Genomic DNA, 20,621 nt, shown 5'->3' with positions numbered 1-20,621 from the left:
TTGTTGCGTCCCTTACGCGGTTGGGTTATAATGGGAACCCCTTGATAGTTCGCCTTGATTAAAGCTTTTCCAGCAATGCCCAACATTGGTTTTACCATTTGCCACCTAGCCTCTTTTTCCCTTGGGTTTCCGGAGCCCGAGGGTCATCTTATTTTACCCCCCCCCCCCCGGGCCAGTGTTCCTCTGAGTGTTGGTCCACCTATCAGCTACCGGTGGCTACCAGGGGCAACTCTGGGCTGGCCTACCCGTACCTAAGACAATCTGAGTGTGCCCTGAGAAAGAGATATGTGCAGCTCCTATCGGGATTTGTCGGCACATTCGGGCGGTGTTGCTGGTCTTGTTTTAACCTGTCGAAGTGTCTTGAGTTACCGAGATACCGAGTCTGATCGGAACGTCTTGGGAGGAGGTCTATTCCTTCGTTGACCGTGAGAGCTTGTCATGGGCTAAGTTGGGACTCCCCTGCAGGGATTGATATTTCGAAAGCCGTGCCCGCGGTTATGGGCGGATGGGAATTTGTTAATGTCCGGTTGTAGATTACTTGAACTAAACTTAACTAAAAATGAATCAACCGTGTGTGTTACCGTGATGGCCCCTTCTCGGCGGAGTCCGGGAAGTGGACACGGTGTTGGAGTTATGCTTGCGCAGGATGTTCCTTTAGCTTCTCGCTCGTGCTTCGCTTTCTCTTCTCGCTCTCTTTTGCGTATAAGTTAGCCACCACATATGCTAGTCGCTTGCTGCAGCTCCACATATATTTTGCCTTATCCATTCCTATGAGCTTAAATAGTCTTGATCGCGTGGGTGTGAGATTGCTGAGTCCCTGTGGCTCACAGATACTACAACTCCAGATGCAGGTCCAGGTGATTCCGCTCCAGGTGACGATTACGAGCTCAAGTGGGAGTTCGACGAGGACTCTCAGCGTTACTATGTGTCTTTTCCGGATGATCAGTAGTGGTGCCTAGTTGGGGTTATCAATTCAGGACCTTGTCGCATGTTGGGGGTCTTTTCTATTTTGGCGCCGTAGTCGGGCCATGAGTGCTTGTTTGATGGATGTTATTTATGTACTCTGATGTGACGTGGCGAGTGTAAGCCAACTATATTATCTCCCCCTTTTATTATATATTACATGGGATGTTGTAATGATTGCCTGACTTGTGACATTGCTTTCAATGCGGTTATGCCTCTAAGTCGTGCCTCGACACGTGGGAGCTATAGCCGCATCGAGGGCGTTACAAAAGTGCTACAGTACTGCGAGTTTATCGCTAGTATTACAGGACAAGGCGCATTTAATGCGAGGCTTAGGTGTCCCTTCGCTTTATCGGGGACGGGGGCGAGGCCCGTCCCGTCCGTCGCCGCTCCTTCTCGCTCCAACACGCGCCCCTGGCCAGCGATGCATGTAGTGCCATGTAGCTAGGCAGGCAGCTGAGGTGGCTTGGTGGTGGAGCCTCCACGAAGGTTTGCATATTGCCACGCAGGTGCCTGCCCAGCTGGTTGGGTCGGCAGCTGCATGCGAACGGCGGTGGTGACTTGGCTTGTGCGGGCCTGGCTGTGGCCCTGCCGGTGTGCTTGGCGAGGGTCTTGCCAGGTGGCCCGGCAAGGGTCTTGCCAGGTGGCCCGGCAAGGGTCTTGCCATAGCGCGTTGGCTCCCCTGGCAAGGATCTTGCCAGGGGTCTTGTGGGTTCCTTCGGTGAGGATAGTTGCCCTATTATCCTCTTTTGATCTTGAGCATTTTATGTCTTCACAAAGATCTGCATGCCACCACGGAGGTGCCTCCCGAGCCCTATCCCAACGCTTTTGTCGAGCGTTGGTGGGCTCAAGGGTGGCTCACTTCGGTTGGCGCGGGCGAGCTGCCCTGGCAAGGTTATTGTCGGGGCTGCTGAAGCTGCCCCGACAAGAGTCCTTGCCGGGGGAACCTACTACGCCTATTTGATCTTTGTGGCCTTGGTCCTTGTTGTTGCTTCGATTGCCCTTGTGGCTTTGGCTTCTCTCTGCCTGCCGTGTCTGTGCGTGGCCGGGCGGGAGGCTCTGACTACCCGTGCACAAGTAAAGGGGTCAAAAGCAGAGCCCCTACTTTTGTACACCGACAGGAGCCCCCGGGCCTGGGCCACACTAAGTGCAGCACGTTGTTGGGCCAGGCCCAGAATGGTGCACGGGTAGTTGGGGCGGATTTTTACCGCGGCCACTGTTCCGTCCACTGCGCTTCCCCATGACCTGCATTGAACGCGTGACGTGGGGGTCGTGCGCGTGCATGATGTGGGCATGCTGGCGTCACCTGGCGGTGGACAGTAAAGAGGCAGCTTGCGTGTCTCTTCGAGACCGCAAGGCCGCCTCCCATTTACTACCCTCGCTCGGGAACCGCCGTTCCATGCGTCCCACTGCGCCCGCCCCTTGCACCATGTTCACTGCATGCATAACACAGAGCGAATAGCAAGCGCGCGGGACGTGGGTAGTCGCGTGTGTGAGGGTTGATTCCCACGAGCCTTCAATGGAGCGGGGAGGGTGGTCGGCGGCCCTGCTTGCTGTCACTTCAAGAAGCCGGATTGGCCGAGAGGGGGCGGCCGGGACTCGCCCCCGCCCCTTTATAAAGAGGGGAGCGGGAGGAATGGTGCCCCTCAGCCTTTCGCCATCTGCCTCTCCCCATTCCCGCTTCCTTTCTTCTTTTGCCATGGCGAGGGAGCGCGGCGACGCATCATCGGTGGCGGCGAGGGTCTCGGCCAGACAGCGCATTGCCCCTCCCTAGGAGCTCATAGCGGTGGAGCCGGCCGCTAGGGGAAGGGGGAGGGGGCGAGGTCGAGGCCATCGCAGTGCCCGAGAGAGAGGAGGACGGGGCGGCAGATCCACATCGCCTCATGCAGCAGCCCCTCCTCCGATGGAGGGCCACGCTGGGGACAACCCCTGTGAATTCTTTGTTAGGCTGCGCCATCCGCCGCCGTCGCCTTCGCCTTCCGACCCCATTTGCGCGGGAGATGGAGCTGGATCCGCCACAGGCGCTGCGGCTGCACATGAGGGGTTGTGGGAACAGTGGCACGTGGGTCGACGTCGAGTTCCCCGCTCCTCATGTCATGTATCTTCACCGAGGGTGGAAGACCTTCGCCTGCCTCCACAGCTTGACGAACGGGCTCGCTCTCCATTTCAAACTAATGGAGGGAGGCCTCCTCTCCGTCAAGATCTTCGGGCACTTTGGGACCCGCGTGAGGTGCTGCATGGAGAGCTCCTCCGATGATGAAGATTCCTCCTCAAGTGAGAGTGACGAGGAAGACAACAGCAGCGACGGCAGCAACGACGAGGGCAGCTGGCGGCAGGATAACGGGTCCAACTAGGTCTCGGGCGCCGCCAAGAGCGGCACCGGCGACCCCATCATCCGTGTTGCTGGCTTCTTGAAGTTCTCAGGGTCGTCTCCTTGGGCGGCTGGCGTAGGGAGGCTGCGGAAGAGGAAGAGGACAGGCGACAAGGCCGTCAAGTCGGAGTACGCGGGCACCGACGCCTTCGTCGCGTGTTGATGTCCTGCCGCCTCGTCTTCGAGCTCTGCCTCCAGCGCCGCCATCACCATCCAGCCCTTGGACGGCCACCAAGATGTTCTCTTGGTGTCTTGTGCCACTCGTAGCTCACCTAGGCGCCCCTTTTGCCCTTCTGTGTTCTTGTTCCATTTCCTGAGGAGAGGGACAAGAAAGAGATTACGAGCACCTTATATCTTTTTAGTCTTGTAAGCCTTCGGGCCTTTGTTAGCTTTAGAACTTGTAATCCCCTTGTTCATGTTTTTCATTTCATATGAACTGTACCTGTACGGGATGTTTTTTAATGAAAAAGGGATGTTTGCTGGGATTTTCGTTCGCGGGAGGAATCCACGACAAGGAGCGAATCCTTGTTATCTTTAAGACAAATGCTTTTTTGCCCGGCAACAGGCCTTGCCGTCTACCCACCTTGCTCATCCTTTCTCATGCTCTTGGCAGAGGCGGGGATGAGGTGGGCTTAGGCTCCCCGTTCCCCTTCCTTGCCGCCGTGGCTACGGCCAAATTCGGGCCCAGGGGATAACCCTTGGGTACCAAAAAGGGGGAGCACAGCAATTTAGAGATAGAACGGGGTTTCACGCGTCCCAGTCCATAACGAAATGCATGATAGAGGATAAAATACTTATCTGGATCTGCAGCCCCCGGCGACCTTGGCTTGCCGCGAAGGGACCCATGTTCTTGCAGCCCCTGGCAACTCTGGCTTGCCGGGGTCCGGGCGCCTGTCCGTTCCCCTTCTTCCGAAACGGCTCGGCAAGAATACTTACGTGCCCTGCGAACCAAAGAAGACAGAGAGGAACAGCGAGACGCATACTCGACCTCTAAGCTAGGGGTTAGCCGCCTCTAAGCACTATCAACCCTAACCAAGGAAGAGACTCAATCTAGCATGCATGCTATAACTTAGGGTGCCAGTGCTTCGTTTATTTATGTTCAGGGTCTGTGACTGGCTTTGTAAAAAGGGTTACATGCCTTGCCGGCAAAGCTTGTACAAAAGGGTGGCTTGCCAGGAGGCCCGGCAGCCGCGCATTATGGGTAAAACTTGCGAAGATGCTCGATGTTTCAGGAGTTGCTCACTGGAATGGCATCTTCAGTCTCCAGCCGGACTGCGCCGGGCCTGGTGACTCGCGTTACCCGATAAGGGCCTTCCCACTTCAGCATCAATTTATTGGAATTCTTGGCCGATTGAACGTGCCGAAGAACAAGGTCGCCTTCCTCAAAGCTCCGGGCATGAACCTTGCGGCTATGGTAGCGGCGCAAGGCTTGCTGGTAGCGTGCTGCTCTCACAGCCGCCTGGAGATGATCTTCCTCAAGGAGCATCACGTCATCTTGCCGCAATTGCTCTTGCTCAAGCTCATCGTAAGCGAGCACTCGAGGTGACCTGTATATGAGTTCCATGGGCAGAACTGCTTCTACCCCGTATATTAGGGCAAAGGGTGTCTGGCCGGTGGCTCGATTTGGCATCGTTTCGATTGACCAAAGAACCGCTGGTAACTCATCAATACAACGCCTTCCACTCTTGCGCAGCCTGTCAAAAGTCTTCGTCCTGAAGCCTCGCAGGACCTCAGCATTTGCTCTCTCCGCTTGGCCATTGATCCGTGGATGCGCCATGGAAGCAAAACAGACCCTGCTGCCGAGGTCCTCAATGTATTGCATGAAGACGTGGCTCGTGAACTGTGTGCCGTTGTCGGTGATGATCCTGTTGGGTACTCCGAAACGACACATTAGCCCCTTGAAGAACTTGATGGCTGACTATGCAATCACCTTCCTCACTGCTTCCACCTCTGGCCACTTTGTGAACTTGTCGATTGCGACGTACAAGTACTCAAAGCCCTCGACGGCACGGGGGAAAGGGCCCAGTATGTTGAGCCCCCAGACCGAGGAGGGCTAGGAGAGAGGGATAGTCTGAAGGGCTTGAGCTGGTTGATGAAGCTTCTTCAAATAGAACTGGCACGCTTCACACTTGGTTACTAGTGCCGTCGCATCCTGGAGGGCGGTGGGCCAAAAAAAACCTTGCCGGAAAGCCTTGCCGGCAAGGTCCCTCGACCCTATGTGGGAGCCACATATGCCTACATGTATCTCTGCCAACAGCTTTAGTCCTTCCCGGGAGATGCACATCAATTTCACCCCATTCAGTCTTCTTCTGTACAACACGTTATCAACGAATTGGTACAGAGCAGACTGGCAGGCTACTCTTTCTGCTTCTTCCTGCTCCTCAGGAAGCTCTCCTTTTTGAAGGAAACGGACGGTGTGATGCGCCCATGCCGGAGCCTGTGGCTCGACGGCAAGGACCAAAGGCATCTCTTCTGCCGCGGGAGCGGCCGCCTCCACGGCCATGACCTGAGGTCCTGCCGGAGTCGGTTGCTCTATGGCAGGAGCGGCATCCACGGCAACATCTTCGCCGGCGGCTCCGGGGAGCTCGGTGGGGAAGTACTTGCCGGGGCCTAGCTTCCTCCTCTTGCTCTTCCCGGTCGACGGGTCAACGGATGGTTGGGTTAACTGAAGCACAAAAGTACCTGGTTCCATAGGTAGCTTGAGGGCGGCGTGCTTTGACAGGTAATCAGTGACGTTGTTCTCCGCCTGAGGGACATGCTTTGGTTGTATACTATCAAAGCGCTCCTCCAGTTTCCTCACCTCATCTACGTAAGCCTCCATCAATGGGATTTGATAATCTTTGTTGATCTGCCTGACAACGACCATTTATAGAGGCCCTGTTCGTCTTCCCAAATATTGAGCGTGAAGGGCGCCAACAACGGCCATTTTGAAGGGGAACATCTAGTACAAGTTATCCTGACTAAACTTGGTCTTCGGCTGCCAAAGGCACTGGTGATGATGCCGTCTTGGGCTCCACGGTGACCTCCATCCTGCCGCTCTGCTGGTCATGGTCTCGTTGCACTGAAATGGCAACCTTTGCCTGATGCCTCGGTACTCAACGCCTGTGCTTGCCCCCTTTGCGCCAAGGAGGAAACAAGGACACTGCATAGGCCGGCGCCCGCCTGGTGCCCGCCTAGTCTCGATCATCACGGCTTGCGTCACGAGCATCTCATGAGGTACCCTGCCTTGATCTCTCCGCCTCCTCGCGAGCCTGCCTGGTGAGGCCGTTCCTGAGGAAGTCCTGTGTCGTCCGCCCCGCGAGGCTTGGCCCCTCGCGAGGGTCTTGAGTCTTGCGCTGATGAAGATGGGCCACACTGGGCCACCACTTGAGCCATGACGCAGGCCGCAGGCAGGCAAGTCTGGGGACCCCCGTTCCCAGAACACCGACAATAACCTCGACGCCACCTAGCACTGGGGAGTTCAGGAGTACTGTCATAGCTCGTATAACGGATGCTTTTCGAAGGTTGAGGTACATGATTTCTGAAGGTTTCTTGGTTATGTGTTGACGGATGGATACAGCTTGGATGTAGGGATTGTTAGTTTTGGCTGAGATATATATTGCTTCCCCTGTATCCCCTACACCAGATTGCATAACCAGAAAGTTTCGGGAGTTTATAGGTGGGAATTCTAGTAGCTCCTAGAATATCTTTCCGGCAGATGCATGATATGGGATTGGGTAAATCTCTATCATATGTATTTGTTCCGGCTTATTCTTCAAGCCAAATCCTTTGTTTTTTTTGTGGTATTCGAGTTTCTTTGAAGTCAAATGTTGAATCCACACCTTTCCTAAACGGTGTTCTCATATTGCGTTGTGAATACTAATCCTTCTTGATCATCGAGGTCGTCATGTTAATTCTTTTCCTACCGGCGTCCTTCTCTTCAAGTGGATCAGATCATTCCAACATTTGCGAGTTCAATTCCAAGTTTTCTCAACGGTTTTTGTTTCATCTATCCCAAGTTGTCTTTGTTTTCCAGCCCTCCCACCCTTTTCTTCAAGGACTCATATATTTTAATCAAGTATCCATTTACTCATGTGAAGTCTCTTCACTCTTTTCAGTCAATGTTCTGATCCGGTGATCCCTCGTGAAGATGCTCATCAGCTTAAAGTTCATCATTCTTCATTCTCGTATTCTTTTTAGGTGGATTTAACTCAAGCTTTCGGTGTTGATCATATCAGTTTCCTCGTTTCAAATTCTATCCCATGCTGGTGCATCTCATAGTCGTTCACCTCTCTCTATTCGTACCTGGAGTGCTATAGATATCTCAGAAGAATCATGTTTCCATTCTTAATCCGTTCTAGTTATTTCGAGGTTTTTTCTCTCATTCAAGCTATTTAATTCTACCGGTGCAATCTCTATTTCAAGCAATCCTTCAACGATATTTCTTTCGAGTGGGCCCTAACCCACAGGTCTTTTCCCAGGATCTTACCTGACTCTTCTAATTTTCCCGGTGCCACTCCCAAATTCTTTTCGAAGTTTGACGTAAGAATGAATTTCAACAGTCAGATGTTTTCCAAGATCGATTTCAAATTATTTTTCATTGTTGGATCAACCTCTTTGTTTTTCATTCTCCGGAGTACCTCAACAATTAATGGTGGTTCTCATCATCATCCTCAACATTTGAAGACCGAAGAAGGATTTCTCTTATATCTCGCTCCATTCTCTTCAAGATTCATGGTTCAAGCTTGATGCCATCCTCTCATAATTATTTTCGATTGTGAGAATTCTTTTCACCCATCCGGAGCATTTCATGAGTTGTTTCCATTTCTTTCCCTCGAAGGCCATCGTGTCATAATTCTTCATTCTCAGCGTGTAGCTATCGTTCTCCAAATCTTACCGGTGCATCGTTCAAATGCCCTCTAATCAGTTCATGATCTCTTCGTTATTATGTATCTAAATCCCCTCAAGTATCTTCATTCATTTTCCAATTCTTCCCGGTGAATTGTGCCTTTGCTACGTTCATTTTCAATTCTTACGGTGGTTCATTCAAGATTTCACTTCCTTCGTTACCATATCAATTCATTCGTTGTTCCCAAATCCCACCGGTGGTTCCATCAATACCTTCTCAAGTTTGCGCTATCTCTCTTCTTAATCCCTCAAGAAGAATAAGTATTATGCCAAATCCGTTGCTTGTCATCAATTTAAATTGGTGAAGTATACGCATAACGTAATTCTTATTATTGTTTCATCCAAGTGATCTAGTTTCTTCTTTCGAGAGTTGTTCATCATGTCACATTTCCCGGTTCGAGATGTTTCATCTTTTCTTTTCCGGAGTTCCAAGTTTTCCGAATTATCTCTTTGCGAATCTCCTTCTAAATCATCGCAAGGATTTACCTTGTGTTGGTGGAAACGACACCTATGGGATCATTGGAATCCCTTATACGGTTGCGGGGAGCGGGGATCGTGAGGAGAGCAGGACTAGGAGACGACACAAAGGGATTTACCCAGGTTCGGGCTGCAAAGATGCGTAAAACCCTATGATCCTGCTTTGGTGGATGTATTAATGTTCTTGAGCTCTCGAACAAGCTCTGGGTGCTGCAAGGTTTCAACGAGCCGAATCCCTTCTTTGTGTGCCATGGGCCTCCTTTTATATGCGAAAGAGGCTGCCACAGTGGCACACAGGAGGTGGAAAGTGCTATAGTACTGCGAGTTTATCGCTAGTATTACAGGACAAGTCGCATTTAATGCGAGGCATAGGTGTCCCTTCGCTTTATTGGGGACGAGGGCGAGGCCCGTCCCGTCCGTCGCTGCTCCTTCTCGCTCCGACACGCGCCCCTGGCCAGCGATGCATGTAGTGCCATGTAGGCAGGCAGGCAGCTCAGGTGGCGTGGTGGAGCCTCCACGAAGGTTTGCATGTTGCGACGCAGGTGCCTGCCCAGCTGGTTGGGTCGGAAGCTGCATGCGAATGGCGGTGGTGACTTGGCTTGCGCGGGCCTGGCTGTGGCCCTGCCGGTGTGCTTGGCGAGGGTCTTGCCGGGTGGCCCGACAATGGTCTTGACGTGGCATGTTGGCTCCCCCGGCAAGGATCTGGCTGGGGGTCTTGTGGGTTCCTTCAGTGAGGATAGTTGCCCTCTTATCCTCTTTTGATCTTGAGCATTTTATGTCTTCACAAAGATCTGCATGCCACCACGGAGGTGCCTCCCAAGCCCTGTCCCAACGCTTTTGTCGAGCGCTGGTGGGATCAAGGGTGGCTCACTTCGGTTAGTGCGGGTGAGTTGCCCCGGCAAGGGTATTGCCAGGGCTACTGAAGCTGCCCCGGCAAGAGTCCTTGCTGGGGGAACCTGCTACGCCTATTTGATCTTTGTGGCCTTGGTCCTTGTTGTTGCTTCGATTGCCCTTGTGGCTTTTTCTTCTCTCTGCCTGCCATGTCTGTACGTGGCCGGGGCGGGTGGCTCTGACTGCCCGTGCTAAAGTAAAGGGGTCAAAAGCAGAGCCCCTACTTTTGTACACCAACAGGAGCCCCCGGGCCTGGGCCACACATAAGCGCATCACGTTGTTGGGCTAGGCCCAGAACGGTGCGCGAGCAGTTGCGGCGGATTTTTACCGCGGCCACTGTTCCGCCCGCTGTGCTTCCCCACGACCTGCGTTGAACGCGCGACGTGGGGGTCGCGCGTGCATGATGTGGGCGTGCTGGCGTCACCTGGCGGTGGACAGTAAAGAGGCGGCTTGCGTGTCTCTTCGAGACCGCAATGCCGCCTCCCATTTACTGCCCTCGCTCGGGAACCGTCGTTCCATGCGTCCCACTATGCCCGCCCCTTGCACCATGTTCAATGCATGCATAAGGCAGAGCGAATAGCAGGCGCGCAGGACGTGGGTAGTCGCGCGCGTGCGGGTTGATTCCCACGAGCCTTCAATGGAGCGGGGAGGGCGGTCGACGGCCCCGCTTGCTGTCATTTCAAGAAGCTGGATTGGCCGAGAGGGGGTGGCCGGGCCTCGCCCTCGCCCCTTTATAAAGAGGGGAGCGGGAGGAATGGTGCCCCTCAGCCTTTCACCATCTGCCTCTCCCCATTCCTGCTTCCTTTCTTCTTCTGCCATGGCGAGGGGGCGCGGCGACGCATCATCGGTGGCGGCGAGGGTCTCGGCCAGACAGCGCATCGCCCCTCCCTAGGAGCTCGTAGAGGCGGAGCCGGCCGATAGGGGAAGGGGGAGGGGGCGAGGGCGAGGTCATCGCGGTGCCCGAGGGAGAGGAGGACGGGGCGGGAGATCCACCTCGCCTCCTCCAGCAGCCCCTCCTCCGATGGAGGGCCACGCCGGGGACAACCCCTGTGAATTCTGTCGGATTTCGGGTTCCGGTAGACCCTTGAGGTTCGAACACTGGGGTGCGCGCGGAGATTGCGCCCTCTGCCTACCTGCTCCTCGCGGAACCGCAGGGACCTAAACTACCAAACTGAACAACACAAGAAACACAAGATTTATACTGGTTCAGGCCACCATTGTGGTGTAATACCCTACTCCAGTGTGTGGTGTGGTGGATTGCCTCTTGGGCTGATGATGAACCATACAAGGAAGAACGGCCTCGTGAGGGTCTGTTCTTGGTTGAGGCTATTTGGCTCTCGGTTCGGTCTAGCTCTCTCTGCCTTCTGGTTGCCTCTACCCTGGGGGTGGCTAGTCCTATTTATAGGCAAAGGCCCTGGGCCTCTTCCCAAATATTGAGCGGGAAGGGCGCCAACAATTGGCCATTTTGAAGGGGAGCAGCGGGTACACTTATCTTGACTAAAGTTGGTCCTCACCTGTCAAAGGCTCTGGTGGTGACGCCGGCTTGGGCTCCACAATGAATTCCTTCCGGCCGTTGGGCTAGTCTTGGTCTTGTTGCACCGAAATGGACGCCTTTGTCCGATGCTCTCGCGTGCGCTTGCCCCCTTTACACCAAAGACGAAAGGAGGACACTGCGCGGGCTGGCGCCCGACTGGCGCCCTTGGTCATCATGGCTTGCATCATGGGCACCTCACGAGGTACCCCGCCTTGAACTCTCCGCCTCCTCATGAGCCAGCCTGATGAGGCCGCGCCTGAGGAAGTTCCTTGTCGTCCGCCCCGCGAGGCTTGGCCCCTTGTGAGGGTCTTGAGCTTGTGTTGATGAAGATGAGCTGCGCTGGGCCTCCATCGAGCCACGCCGCAGGCTGCAGGCAGGCAAGTCTGGGGACCCCCGTTCCCAGAACGCCGACAGTAGCCCTCGGGGCCACGGCGCGCCCGAGCTTGGCCGAGCAGAGAGGCGAAAGGGCAAGTGCGAAGCGTCGCGGGCCCTAATAGCCTGCGGCCTTGGGCACCGTGTGGCGGTCGATTGGTTGGAGGCAGCTCCGCTTCCCCACAACGCCTTGGTAACCGCACGGATTCGACAAGTCCCTGCATGCAAAGTGGGTCATGATTACCTACGATCATGGAGGTCGACGGTTGGCCTTCGCCGGCTATAAGTACGGAACAACGTGCACCCTTCCAGCCTATCCCTTCTTGCTCCTTCTTCTTCTCCATGGCTCCACCAAGGAAGTTTTCGGTCGCAGAGAAAGGGAAAGCACGTCAGGTCGAGTCTTCCTCTCCCCCGCCCAAGCGTGGTCGTGGTCGCCCTCGCAAGCATCCTGTGGCCTCCACGGTGGTCCCGCGGTCGCGGGGGTGGCTCTCCACGCGGCGATGAGCGGCTGGCTATGGCCGACGGGCGGGCTCCGGTCGCGCGTCCCTCGAGGCCGCGCCTTCATTCTGCAGCGGTGCTGCCGGAGCTCATTGTGTGGGTGGTGGAGCCGGCCGGGACCCGGCTCCAGCTCCCTCACTTCCTCCCGGGTGAGCTCCCGGCTGGTGCCTTGGGTGGCCTCTGGCTCCAGGGGGATGGCTGCTGCAGCCGGGCCTCGTGGGATTCGCTGGAGGTCTCCGCTGCAGGGAACCTGGCCCTGACCCGCGGCTGGCAGACATTTGCTCGCGCGCGCGGTCTTTGCCGCCGGTGCTCTCTGCACTTCAAGTTCGATGGCGACGCCACCCTCTACGTGAGGGTGTTTAGGGAAGATGGCCGCCACGCGGGGTGCTGCCCTGAAGATGACGACCGCGGCCGGGGACTCGGCCCCGGCGAGGACGGAGAGGGCAGCGCGCGGGCGGTTGGCGACGCCCGTGACTCCTTAAGCTTCACCAGCTCTTCTTCGGGTAGCGAGCCTTCTAGCAGTGGCCGCGGCCAGCCTCCGCGCCACCGCGCCTGCTTGGAGGGTGGCAGCGGATCTGCTCGCCGTCGTGCCCCGGTGAAGCGCGAGAGGGAGTCCACCTGAGCTCCGGAGGCGGCTCAAGTCTTCCAAGAGGTCCGGCGCGGGGCGTGCTTTGCCCGCTTTTGTTCCTTTCTTTCCTTTCTCCTGCGCAAAAAAGACTGCAATGTGTGGCCCCGTGGGGGCGCTTTGGGTTAATGCTGTTAATCACCGTACTGCTTTTGTTATCCCGATGTTGTTCCTTTCTGTCGTGCACCCAATTCGTATGTAATCCCTAGCTTCAGCCACGGGGCAACCGGCCCAGGCCCTGTATTCGCGTCACGATGCCCGTGAGGCATGGTTCGGAGGAATACTCAGGTAGTGGACCCGGGCCGTGAGAACTTGAGTGACAAAGGCGGGAACGCTCGCGAGGGCTCCTGGGGCTTCCGCCTCGCGAGCCCCCGTGTCAGAGAAATCTAGGCAGGAGAGCGGAAAAAAGTCGAAGAACCATAGGCAAAAAGGAGGCGATGGTTTCGATAAAAACTCCAAATGGGAATGAACTAGCCAACTACAGAAAGCAAATGAAAAAGCCGCATCCGGCACCTAGTCTAGTCTTCGACGTCTTCTCACCACCGCGGAGCTAAGTGCTGCCACCGAGCGTGGGAGGGAGCCCCAGGGCCCGAGGCCGGCACCCTTGCGACTCCGGGGCATGTACAGCCCCAACTCATTATTACGTGAGAGTGTCACGGGCGGCGAGCTTCACAGGCGTTGGCCTTCCTCACAGGCTCTGGGCCTTTCTTCGGGGAAGCGAGCTTCACAGGCACTGGCCTTCCTCACAGGCTCTGGGCCTTTTCCAAAACGCGACAGCTTCACAGGCATTCGCCTTCTTCACAGGCTCTAGGCCTTTTCCAAAACGCGACAGCTTCACAGGCATTCGCCTTCTTCACAGGCTCTGGGCCTTTTCCAAAATGTGACAGCTTCACAGGCATTCGCCTTCTTCACAGGCTCTGGGCCTTTTCCAAAATGCGACAGCTTCACAGGCATTCGCCTTCTTCACAGGCTCTGGGCCTTTTCCAGAACGCGACAGCTTCACAGGCATTCGCCTTCTTCACAGGCTCTGGGCCTTTTCCAAAAAGCGACAGCTTCACAGGCATTTGCCTTCTTCACAGGCTTTGGGCCTTTTCCAAAACGCGACAGCTTCACAGGCATTTGCCTTCTTCGCAGGCTCTGGGCCTTTTCCAAAACGCGATAGCTTCACAGGCATTTGCCTTCTTCACGGGCTCTGGGCCTTTTCCAAAGCATGACAGCTTCACAGGCATTCGCCTTCTTCATAGGCTCTGGGCCTTCTCAGGGATAAAACCTCCGGAGGTGCTGGATATTCCACGCGTTTTGTACGGGTACTCCCTCCTGAGTCTCCAAGTGCACGGAGCTGGGGTTGGAAACATGAACAACCTTGAACGGGCCCTCCCACATAGGAGAGAGCTTATGCAGTCCCTCCCTGGAGAGGACCCGCCGGAGCACGAGGTCCCCTACCTCAAGAGTTCTGGGGCGGATGTTGCGGCAGTGGTATCACCGGAGTGCCTGCTGGTACCTTGCCGCTCGCAGCGCAGCTTCTCGACGACGCTCCTCCCCCAGCACGAGGTCCGTCCCCCACATGGCGTCCTGCAACGTCTCATCGAACACCAGGACCCGCGCAGATCGACGCCTGACCTCATGAGGGAGGACCGCTTCAGCTCCATAGACCAGGAAGAAGGGGGTTTCCCCAGTCGGCTTGGTTGCGGTCGTGCGGATGGACCACAGCACGGTCTGAAGCTCGTCATACCAGCCTCTGCCGCAGGCCTCTAGTTTCTTCTTGAAGGTCCTGGTCTTGAGGCCCCTCAGGACTTCTGCGTTGGCCCGTCCGGCCTGGCCGTTGCTTCGGGGGTGCACCACCGAAGCGTAGCATATCTGCGTCCCAAGGTTAGCGCAATATGTTTTGAAAAAGTTACTGGTGAATTGCGAACCGTTGTCAGTGATGATGCGGTTCGGCACTCCGAACCGGCTCACGATGCCCTTGATGAACTTGACCGCAGAGCCAGCAGGGATGGTGCGGACGGCCTCGACTTCGGCCCACTTGGTGAACTTGTCCACGGCGACATAGAGGTAGCGATAGCCCCCTGGCGCCCGAGGGAAAGGGCCCAGGATGTCCAGCCCCCACACCGCGAATGGCCACGTGAGGGGTATGGTTTGAGAACCCCCTGCCGGCTGATGGATCTGCTTGGCATGGAATTGGCAGGCCTCGCAAGCCTTCACAAGTTCAACGGTGTCATTGAGCGCAGTGGGCCAATAGAAACCGCTGCGAAACACCTTGCCGACGAGGGCCCATGATGACGTATGATGCCCACAGTCTCCACCGTGTATATCTGCCAGTAGTTCCTTCCCCTGCTCCCTGGTGATGCAACATAGGGCCACATCGTTCGGTCGTTTCCGGTAGAGCTCCCCATCCATGATGCAGTACGCCGTGGCTTGCCGCGCCACACGCTCTGCCTCCTCCTCCTTCTCCGGCAAGGTCCCTTGCATTAAGTAGCTCCTGAGCTCTGTGATCCAGCACCCCTCCTGAGGCTCCATCGCCAGGAGCAGGCGTGCTCCTGAGGCTGGGCCACAGGCTGGGGCTCCCGAGGCAGGTGGCTGAGGAAGCTCCACCCGAGGCTGTGCTATGCTCGACAATGGTGGTAGGGCCGAAGGCTTGAAGAGCCGTTCCTCAAAGACGCCCGACTCCTGGGGCAACCGCCTGGAGGCCCGTTTGGCGATGTCGTCGGCCTCCTGATTAGTGCCGCGGGGCACATGCTGCAACTCCAACCCCCGGAACTGCTTCTCCATCCTGCGGACCTCCGCAAGGTAGGCCTCCATGTGCTCATCTCTTGGCTCGTACACCTTGTTGGAGAAATTGACAAGGAGCTGCGAATCGCCCTTGATAGTAAGACGCTTCACTCCCAGGGCAGCGGCGGCCCTCAGGCCCGCTATCAATCCCTCGTACTCTGCTATGTTGTTGGAGACCTTCTCGCCTTGCTGGAAATAGAGCTGCACGACGTAGTAGAGGTTGTCCTGGGTGGGAGATATGAGCACCGCCCCAGCCCCAGCGCCCTGCCTGGAGAATGCTCCGTCGAAGTACATGACCCATCCTTCTGGCGCCTCGCTTCCTGGGGAAAGGGATCGATCCTCGCCAGCCCCGAGGCCCGGCGCCTCTGTCCATTCGGCCACGAAATCCGCCAGTGCGGCCCCCTTGATGACTCTGGTTGTGCTGAATTTGAGCTGGAATGCTTGTAGTTCAATGTTCCACTCGGCGACCCTTCCGGCTGAGTTAGGGCTCTTGAGCACCCTTTCCAAGGGGTACGCCGAGACAACCTTGATCTGATGACCCTAGAAGTAGTGTCACAGCTTGCGCAAAGCCACCAGCAACGCGAGGAGGAGCTTCTACGGCATGGGGTACCGTGCCCTCGTGTCCCGTAATACCGTGCTGACAAAGTACACTGGGTGCTCGACGAGGCTTAGGGCGTCGGTGCTGGTGGCGTCCTCCTGAAGTCGTGGTGCCTCCTGAGATGGTGGAGCCTCCCGAGGCTGATTGCCTGGGGGAAGGGCCTCTCCCGCCCCTGGTGCGCTCCGCTGCGGCAGATGATCTTCCTCAGCCATGGTGGTGACTTCCGCGAGTCCCTTTTGATCTGACTTTCCCCTGGCTCGGGTGGCTGCTGGGGTCTTGGCCCGACGCTCCTCTCTAACTGCCACTAGAGCTGCGCTAGCAGAGTAGGGAGTGGCGGCGAGGTAGAGTACCAAGGGCTCTTGAGGGCGCGGGGCCACCATCACCGGAGGGCTGGTTAGGTATCTCTTGAGATCTTGGAACGCCTTGTCGGCCTCTTCAGTCCATTCAAAGGGCCCCTTTTTCTTCATCAGTTGGAAGAAAGGTAGCGCCCGTTCCCCCAATCGCGAGATGAAGCGCCCCAGCACCGTCACGCGCCCCGTGAGTTTCTGCATTTCCCTGAGGGTCTTTGGTGGGCTCATATCCTCAACTGCCTTGACCTTTTCTGGGTTGGCCTTGATGCCCCGGTGGGACACGAGGAAGCCCAAGAGCTTGCCCGAGGGAACTCCAAACAGGCAATTCTCCGGGTTGAGCCACAGGCTTACTGCGTTGAGGCTCGTGAAGGTTTCTTCTAGGTCTTGTATCAGGGTCTTGGCCTCGCGAGACTTCACTACGATGTCGTCAACGTAAGCCTCCACATTCTTCCTGAGCTGTGGGCCCAAGGTGATGTGCATGAGCCGCTGGAAGGTTGCCCCTGCATTGTGCAGTCCGAATGGCATGCATGTATAGCAGTACACCCCGCACGGGGTTAGGAAGGCCGTCTTCTCCACATCCTCCACCGCCATCTTGATCTGGTGATACCCGAAGAAGGCATCCAAGAAGCACAACAGGTCACACTCAGTGGTGGAATCGACGATCTGGTCGATGCGAGGGAGCGGGAATGGATCTTGCGGGCATGCTTTGTTGAGGTTGGTGAAGTCGACGCACATGCGTTCCTTTCCTCCCTTCTTCGGCACAACCACAGGGTTGGCCAACCAATCCAGGTATCGGACCTCGCGAATGACCCCCGCGGCTTTTAGCTTGCGGGTCTCTTGGACGATGAAAGCCTGCTTTTCAGTGGACTGCCTCCTCGCCTTCTGTTTCACGGGATGCACATTGGGGCACATGTTGAGGTGGTGCTCGATTACGTCCCGTGGGATCCCTGCCAGCTGATCGGGCTCCCAGGCGAACACCTTCTTGTTTGCACGGAGGAATTTGACCAGGGCCTCCTCCTGCTCAGGCTCGAGGTTGGCGCCTATGGTGAAAGTGGCGCTAGTGGACCCGTCCTCGTCAACAGGTACCTGCTTGGTTTCTGCCTTGTCTTGGGTGAACAACTGCTTCTTCTTGGTCGGTGCAGCCCCCTTGGGCTCGGGGGTTTCTGCGTCGGCGGGCCACGCCGCCGCCGCCGTCTTGAGGGCGAGCTTGAGTACTTGTAGCGCATCTTTGGTGTCCCCGGGCACGGTGAGGACGCCGTTGCTCGCGGGCATCTTCATGAGGTTGTACCCCGGGTGAGTCGGGCCATGAATTTGGCCAATGCTGGGTAGCCGAGGATGGCGTTGTAGGGGAGGCCGATGGGGGCGATGTCGAAATCGACCTACTCCATGCGGAAATTGTCATAGGTGTCGATGGTTACCGGAAGCCGGATCTGCCCCAAGGAGCTGGCCGACCCGCCTCCGACGCCCGAGAAAGGCCGGCTAGGCTGCAGCCTCTCCCGGGGTATGCAGAGGAGGTTGAAAACCTCAACTGAGAGCACATTGAGGCCCGCGCCACCGTCGATGAGGGTCCGGGTGACGGCCACCTGGCAGATGGTGGGCGTGCAGAGCATGGGGAGCGTGCCCGAGTAGGCTGAGTTGGTGGGGTGGTCTTCAGAGTGGAAGGTCAGCCCGGCCGATGGCTCCGTCCGGCCTGAGGGAGCCCCCTGCCTCGTGGAGGCGGCGCCGACCCGGCGGACGAATGGCTGGACGTGGCGGCTGGAGGGCGGTGCTTGCGAGCCACCTAGGAGGGCCGCGACGACTGAGGAAGCCGGCGCGACGGGGTGGGAGAGGGAGGAGCTGCGCGGCTCCTTCCTAGAGGTCACTGGGGAATGCTGGGACGATGCCTGCTGCCCGTTCTCCGCCAGGCTGGTGGCGGCATTGACGGCGGGTGATGGGGAACGACGAGGGCCCCCACCGACGGGAGCCGTCTGGGCGACGTGGGAAGCGAGGGCGGCTCGGCGCTCGGCGCAAGCCCGACGAGCGTCAGACATGGATGCGGTGGTCGGGGAAGAATGGGACGACGGAAGACAAACTCCGGCGCACCCCTACCTGGCGCGCCAAATGTCAGATTTCGGGTTCCGGCAGACCCTTGAGGTTCGAACACTAGGGTGCGCGCGGAGATTGCGCCCTCTGCCTACCCGCTCCTCGCGGAACCGCAGGGACCTAAACTACCAAACTGAACAACACAAGAAACACAAGATTTATGCTGGTTCAGGCCACCATTGTGGTGTAATACCCTACTCTAGTGTGTGGTGTGGTGGATTGCCTCTTGGGCCGATGATGAACCATACAAGGAAGAACAGCCTCACGAGGGTCTCTTCTTGGTTGAGGCTACTTGGCTCTCGGTTCGGTCTAGCTCTCTCTGCCTTCTGGATGCCTCTACCCTGGGGGTGGCTAGTCCTATTTATAGGCAAAGTCCCTGGGCCTCTTCCCAAATATTGAGCGGGAAGGGTGCCAAATATTGGCCATTTTGAAGGGGAACAACGGGTACACTTATCCTGACTAAAGTTGGTCCTCGCCTGTCAAAGGCTCTGGTGGTGACGCCGGCTTGGGCTCCACAATGACTTCCTTCCGGCATTTGGGCTGGTCTTGGTCTTGTTGCACCGAAATGGATGCCTTTGTCCGATGCTCTCGCCTGCGCTTGCCCCCTTTGCACCAAAGAGGAAAGGAGGACACTGCGCGGGCTGGCGCCCGACTGGCGCCCTTGGTCGTCATGGCTTGCGTCATGGGCACCTCACGAGGTACCCCGCCTTGAACTCTCCGCCTCCTCATGAGCCAGCCTGATGAGGCCGCGCCTGAGGAAGCTCCTTGTCGTCCGCCCCGCGAGGCTTGGCCCCTCGCGAGGGTCTTGAGCTTGTGTTGATGAAGATGGGCTGCGCTGGGCCTCCATCGAGCCACGCCGCAGGCCGCAGGCAGGCAAGTCTGGGGACCCCCGTTCCCAGAATGCTGACAAATTCTTCGTCAGGCCACACCATCCGCTGGGCCGTCGCCTTCGCCTTCCGACCCCATTTGCGCAGGAGATGGAGCTGGATCCGCCGTAAGCGTTGCGGCTGCACATTTGGGGTTGTGGGAACAGCGGCACGTGGGTCGACGTCGAGTTCCCCGCCCCACACATCATGTATCTTCACCGAGGGTGGAAGACCTTCGCCCACCTCCACAGCCTGACGGACGGGCTAGCTCTCCATTTCAAACTAATGGAGGTTGGCCTCCTCTCCGTCAAGATCATTGGGCACTTCGTGACCCTCATGAGGTGCTGCGTGGAGAGCTCCTCCGATGATGAAGATTCCTCCTCAAGCGAGAGTGGCGAGGAAGACAACGGCAGCAACGACAGCGACGACGAGGGCAGCGGGCGGCAGGATGACGGGTTCGACTAGGTGTCGAGCGCGACTCCGAGCGGCACCGGCGACCCCATCATCCGTGTTGCCGGCTCCTTGAACTTCTCAGGGTCGTCTCCTTGGGCGGCTGGCGTAGGGAGGCTGCGGAAGTGGAAGAGGACGGGCGGCAAGGCCGTCAAGTCGGAGTACGCGGGCACCGACGCCTTCGTCGCGTGTTGACGTCCTGCCGCCTCGTCTTCGAGCTCTGCCTCCAGAGCCGCCATCACCATCTAGCCCTTGGACGGCCACCAAGATGTTCTCTTGGTGTCTTCTGCCACTCGTAGCTCGCCTAGGCGCCCCTTTTGCCCTTCTTCTTTCTTGTTCCATTTCCTGAGGAGAGAAACAAGAAAGGGATTACGGGCACCTTATATCTTTTTAGTCTTGTAAGGCTTCGAGCCTTTGTTAGCTTTAGAACTTGTAATCCCCTTGTTCATATTTTTCATTTCGTATGAGCTGTACCTGTACAGGATGTTTTTAATGAAAAAGGGATGTTTGCTGGGATTTCGTTCGTGGGAGGAATCCACGACAAGGAGCGAATCCTTGTTATCTTTAATACAAACGCTTTTTCGCCCGGCAACAGGCCTTGCCGTCTCCCCACCTTGCTCGACCTTTCTCACGCTCTTGGCGGAGGCAGGGATGAGGTGGACTTAGGCTCCCCGTTCCCCTTCCTTGTCGCCGCGGCTACGACCAAATTCGGGCCCAGGGGATAACCCTTGGGTACCAAAAAGGGGGAGCACGGAAGTTTAGAGATAGAACGGGGTTTCACGCGTCCCAGTCCATAATGAAATGCATGATAGAGGATAAAAGACTTATCTGGATATGCAGCCCCCGGGGACCTTGGCTTGCTGCGAAGGGACCCTTGTTCTTGCAGCC

The sequence above is a fragment of the Triticum aestivum genome, chromosome 7B (assembly GCF_018294505.1).
Source record: "Triticum aestivum cultivar Chinese Spring chromosome 7B, IWGSC CS RefSeq v2.1, whole genome shotgun sequence".
Lineage (NCBI taxonomy): Eukaryota > Viridiplantae > Streptophyta > Magnoliopsida > Poales > Poaceae > Triticum > Triticum aestivum.
The sequence above is the reverse complement of the archived record's forward strand: the minus strand, read 5'-3'. Positions refer to the sequence as shown.